At 39.9% G+C, this 6,284-nt stretch overlaps 1 long non-coding RNA gene across 2 annotated transcripts in view; it reads left to right on the forward strand.

Moving 5' to 3' along the window:
• Positions 1-5,879, forward strand: part of LOC114049592 — a 54,545-nt gene extending 48,666 nt beyond the window's left edge. Inside the window, exon 4 of one of the 2 annotated variants that reach the window (XR_003569880.1) lies at positions 5,209-5,879. This is a non-coding gene — a long non-coding RNA (uncharacterized LOC114049592). Of the gene's footprint in view, positions 1-3,470; positions 3,553-5,208 lie in introns of those variants that run through there. The other variant, XR_003569881.1, reaches the window with a different exon arrangement.
• Positions 5,880-6,284: the final 405 nt, after the last annotated feature.

A 6,284-nucleotide genomic window follows, 5' to 3' on the forward strand; every position in this document is an offset into this window, starting at 1 on the left:
GTTAATTTTTTTAAATGCTTCTCAATTACATTTTATCTGGTTCAGGCCCTAGGGAGGGCCCACCAAGTGTTTGATACCTCTGGTATGGCATGAGATAGTCCTCATCCCCTACATGGAACAGCAGGACTACCTCTTTCTCCTTGGATAGGTGTTACTAGATTTAATTTGGGCATTTCACTGATGTCTCTCACCCAGACTTTTAGCTTAATCTGCAGTTTAGGAGCCAGCAGCATCTCACTAACTGGGAAGCCAGAAGCATTGTTCTGGGAATCTCTGGAGTTAGATTCCACCCCTTTCAGAGCCAATGTTCCTGAACTCTGAGGGCAGTTTGGGAAACTAAACCAGCTCTAGATTTGGAATCAGAGGATCTGGCTCTGCTACTCATTCCCTGTTTGGACAAGTCATTTCTTTCTCTGGGCCTTCATTTCCTCATCTGTAAAACGAGGGAATCGGACTGTATTTCTAAGGTCCCTTCTAACTCTTGACTCAATGAATCTATGACAACTCTGACCTTTCCCACCTCCATTCCAGAAGCCAGACTGCCCAGAAAATGGAAACTTTAATTCTTTTTCCTATGGCCTCCAGCTCATTTCAAACCTAACAAGGGGATGTGGATTATCTCAACAGTGTCATGATGCATAACAAATATTCACAAAAGGAAAAGATCATTCTTTGCCAAAAACCCCCAGGGGTGGGTGGGCTGGGAAGAAAACCCAGAGAGCCCAGGAGAGGAAGGGGAGAGAGAGAGAGAATGAAATGATTAGGGGTGACATCTTGCAGACCAAAGTAACATATTTTGCTATTTTCCAGCCCAAATAATAAAAATGTCCTGATAGGGGCTTAACAGAATGATCCTATTATGGTGATGCAGTCTCAGGCTGTCCAAAGTCTATGCTCTGGAAGCAGAGAAAAGCCTTACTGTACTTGAAGCTAAGAAGTCACTACTTTGCGGCTCCATCTTTCAGGGATTCGGACATTGTCTGTGGTCCTAGAAACCCTCCTTACCAACTGTGACACCTTGGGCGTGTGCAAGATTAAAAGAAAAAACAACAACAACAGCAACTTATTACTACTTGCAGGCCACAATCCTTATTTGGTCTTTGGAAAAGGAAAACTTTCTGCTGATTCATAGAACTCATCTAGCACTGGGCATGGAGGAGGAAGGAAAGAGGGAGAGGGGTAAAGGGAGAAGATGTGAAGAGGCATTTTAATAGACATTTTAATCCTATCTCATTGTTGATTTGCTGGTGCTGTTTTTTTTTCACTCAACACAGAGCCCTTGTTTTCTTTCTTCCCCTTCCCTAACCCCCTTGAAAAAAAAAAAAGGCAGTTTTGACTCAGTATACTTGTTAAAATAACAGAATCACAAGATCTTAGAGGTCAGTCAGTCAATAAACATTTATTAAGCACCTACTACATGCCAGGCACTGTGCTAAGTGCTAGGGGTACAAAAAGAGGCAAAAGGCAGTCCCTGCCTTCAAGGAGCTTACAATTTAGGGGGTGGGGAGACAACAAACAAACAAATATATACAGAGCAAGATATATACAGAATAAATAGAAAATAATTAGCAGAGGGAATGCACTAGAATTAAGAGGACTTAGGACTTAGGCTTCCTGTAGAAGATGGAATTTTAGTTAGGACTTGAAGGAAGCCAGGGAAGCCAGAGCCAGAGATAAGGAGGGAGAGCATTCCAGACATGGAATGCCCAGAGAAACGTAAGCTCTTTGAGGGCAAGAACAGTTTCATTCAAAGGTCTTTGGCCTTGCACGTAGTAGACACTCGATAAATGCTTACTGAATTAAAATGAATCACGATGTGCCAAACTTTGTGAGACAGCCAGTGAAAATGCCTGGAGATAGGAGATGCAATGTGGTGGTGGGAGGGAGGCAAAGAGAAAGGTGTAAGAAGACTGGAAAGGTGGGAGGAGTCCAGGTTGTAAAGTGCTTCAAATGCCACGCAGAGGATTTGATATTTGATCCTGCAGGTAATAGGGATCCATTGGAATTTACTGAGTATGGCAACAGAAGCCTGGAAAGATATGGCATTATAACCCCAGGCCAAAAGCCTGCCTGAGGGCCTGGGCATTGATCTTTACCAATAAGGGGAGAGTACCATACCAATGGACTTTGGGACTAGACTTACAGTATGTTGATCAACTTTATGTGTTTTTTGTTTGTTTGTTTTGGGGAGGAAATGGAGTTAAGTGGCTTGCCCAGAGTCACACAGCTAGTAAGTGTCTGAGGCTGGATTTGAATTCAGGTCCTCCTGACTTCAGGATCACTGATCTACCCACTGTACCACCTAGCTGCCCCTTAATAAATATACTGTAGAGTATTGAAATAATTGTGTAAGAGAGACATAAAGCACTATCAGAATAGCTCATCCTGGATGTGTCAGGGTCTTAAGGGTGATCTCCCTCCTAATTCATAAATCTCTCTTACTATAGTCAACTTTTATTTGTACACTACCAGTGAGAAGCTCTTGGTAGTTTGAGAGGCAGTCCAAAGGTTAGGAACTTGTTCCTTATATACAGAGTTCTGAAGTATACACACACACACTTCATATATATATATGTATATATACACACAAAGACAACATGTATACATACACACAGATACATACTACACAGTGCCATGTATATATACTACACACATATTCCACACAGGTGTACTACATGTATAGTACATATCAGATATCTCACTAGAGATATCTTTCCAGCCTGAGATAGTCTGATTACATTTTATGTCTCTTTTTACACACCTATTACAATCCTCTGCAATATATTTATTGGTCAATATACTATAACCCCAGTCCCAAAGCCCATTGATATGGGATTCTCTCCTTATGGTAGAGGTCAATTCTCATTGTTATGGGACTCTTTCCTTGTTGGTAAAGATCAATGCCCCTCCCCTCATGTGGGCTTTTTAGCCTTCCTTTTTTTCTTTCTTCTTTTGACTCAATTTATGGTATTGGTTACAATACCACATCTTTTCTTTCCTCAGCTCTAATGCTACTTCCTTCCTATATATGGCCTTTCCTGACTCTACCAGCTGCTAGGTAGGGTAGAGAGGAAATGAAATGATTAAAGGTGACATCTTGCTGATCAAAGTAACATCTGCTATTTTCCAGCTGCTAGCAGATTAATTTGTAGATATTTATCTTGTATATACTTCTATGTGAACATGTGGTCACTTCCTGTAGATTGTAAGCTCTTTGAGGGAGTGGAGTGCTTCATTTTTGCCTTTGGATCCCCAATCCCTAGCACATTTTGGATAGGACGTGTGATTTCAATGGTTTAGGGGACCCCATTAAGGAACTTCCCTCCTGACAACGATCAGAACTGGCTCTCAATTTATATCTTAGAGTAATATCCAGAGTACTGAGAAGTTTAGTCACACAGTCAATGAAATGAAATTTGGAGCTTGATGCAATGTACAAAGCCACATAGTTGAACTTCCATATTTTACAGATGAGGAAACGTGGGCCCAAAGAGGTGACCTGACTTAACCTGGGTCATAAGGATGCTGTGCAAGTTCTCAAAATGTCTTAGAAACAGTAAGACAACCTTTTGGTTTCAAATAAATGAATACCAATAAATCAACAAGTCTGCTTTTAGTACTTTTCCTCCTTAACATCAGAAATATTATCTTAAGAGTTCAGTATTTGAGCTTCAGGCCTTCTTGACTCTGAAGACAGTCTCTCTGTCCTCTACTTTTGGAATGTAAACACCTGAATAGCAGGGAGAAGACCCTAAATGCCTAGCATAATGAATGCATTAGGAGCTCAATAAATGTTTAAATGAATGAAGAGTATTGACTCATTAATTCACATTCAGCTAACTATTGAACCATTTGACTATGCTACCTAGCCCACATTTCTCCATTTTCCCTAAACATGTACTGGAATTGAGATCTACTATTATTGACAGGCTACAATGCAGCTCCCAACATTCCCCCTACTTAACCAGTTTAATAACCCTATCAAAAAAGGAAAAGAAACCACTTTGCACAGGTGAGATAGAGTTATATCACAGAATAGTTCCCAGGTGGATTAATGTGGAAAGCAGAACATCTTTTTGATGTCTGTGATTTAGAATTCCTTGGGACTTATTTCTTACCTTCTCTGTCCTGCTTTCCTGGCTCTGATCCTAACTCTCTTGACTTCTTCACCATGTTGCATCAGCTTTCTTATGCTGAAACATGCCTCCACCCCTTTAGTCTTCTCGCCTGGGAAGATCTTTCCTCTACTAACTTCCCTTCCTCTAATTGGAACCTCTGGAACCTCCATTTTGAGAGAGTGCCAACTCAGGCCATACTTCTAATTTTTAAGTCTTTTTTTGTGTTGTTTCTCCCATTACAGTGAAGACAATCTTGAGGTTAGGGATCTGCAATTATGCTTCTGGCTTCCAGCTTTGAGAGAAAAGCTGGACCATACCAACCCCACTTTAGATTGCCAAAGGGAGATTAATACTCTGGGAAGAAGCCAACCTGAGAGGAGTTGGCAGTCTTCATCACATCCCTATCCCCAGATGCTATACTAGAGACTTCAGGGAATTGCCCTTTGGGTGAGATCTGGAACTCTCTCTTGTTATCAAGGTAGAAATGACAGGATTTGAAGATTGATTGGCTATGGCAGAGGGGATAGGGTGGTGGTGGAGTGAACAATAGAGGATAGAACCAGTTTGTAAGCCTAGAACCCTCAAGTTCTTTTCTTCTAATTTTATCATCTAGTTCTGTATTTGTGAAATTAATTGTTGAACCTTTGCGTAACACCTTGTCATACTATTATTCATGGGACTCTGATACTTACAGCCTACATGATCTTGTACACATATAATCCAGGCCTGAGATTCTTCTTCTATAAAATGAGGAAACTGAACTAGATGACCAGCAAGGTCCCTTATAACTCCAAGTCCCATGAATAGCATGAGTTTTTAAAAAATGTATATATATATATATATATATATACATACACACACACACACACACACACATACACATATGTGTGTATATGTGTATATATGTATGTGTATGCATATATATACACACATATACATATACACATTCATACACACACACATATATGTGTGTGTATATATATATATATATTTATATACATACATACATACACACACATATTTGGCTGCATTGATAGAAATGTAGTGTCCAGAACTTAGGAGACAATAATCTTTCTCTATTCTATTATAGGTCCTATTCTATCCCCTGGTAAATTTCCTGCTGGTTCATCTAATTAATGTAAGAGATTCTGATATGTGAAATACCAAGCAAAAGCTCTGAATAAATGTTAACCTAACCACTGACTGGTTAACAATCTGTGGCATGTTTTAAGAGTCTGCAGACTGGATCAGGAGAATGAAATTGTCAGAAATTCAGGTGATCAACAAACTTAATGGCATTTTCCTTCTTTGTTTTGCAAGGAAGACCTTTATAATAGTTACCTATGTCAAGCCCAACCAAGGCCACAGGAAAAGACAAACTATATTTGCAAGTTGGCCATTGGGTGATCCAGATTCTCTCCCTGCTTCTTTTCTCCTTCCTTCTGACCCCTCCACAAATTATAGGAATCAAAGACCCTGAAATGTAGATCTGGAGATGATATTAATAGCTTGATCCACCCTGGAGACCCTGGGAAGTAGGGAAAACTGGTGAAATATCACTGGCACATATCGGAGATGAAACCTTTTCTGTGTGAAAAGGGAAAGGTGGAAAGTGGTCTTTGCTGCTGTGCCATACTGCCAGGTAATTTTGACCCGGCTAGCTAATAGTCACCCCATTAGTGGAGGTTCACCTTGAGACACAGAATTGAAGATTGGCAGCATCATCCATATCCAGCCCCTCTGAGGGTCTTAGTTGATTATAGTGAGTAACTTTCAATAAATTCTGCTTGGATATGTAAATTTTGTGTGTGAGCTTTCTTTTTCCTTTTCTAGTGTGTGTCTTCTGATTTACCATAAAAATCACTCATTTAGGAGAATTTGCTGCTAAATGGCAGGAAGTAAAATGATTAGAAGAAAATAATTGCCTTTTAAGCTTTGTTTTAAAATTCTGAACTTAATGAATACCTCCACAAATTAACATTCCATATACAAAGTAGAACAGAAAAGGAGGCCTTTTTGTGAAGCTAAGAATTTCTATTATATTCAGTTTGCTTTTAAAAAGTACATAATAGGGGGCAGCTAGGTGGTGCGATGGATAGAGTACCGGCCCTGAAGTCAGGAAGACCTAAGTTCAAATCTGGCCTCACACTAGACACTTGACACTTA

The sequence above is a fragment of the Vombatus ursinus genome, unplaced genomic scaffold, assembly GCF_900497805.2.
Source record: "Vombatus ursinus unplaced genomic scaffold, bare-nosed wombat genome assembly UNPS02014798.1, whole genome shotgun sequence".
NCBI lineage: Eukaryota > Metazoa > Chordata > Mammalia > Diprotodontia > Vombatidae > Vombatus > Vombatus ursinus.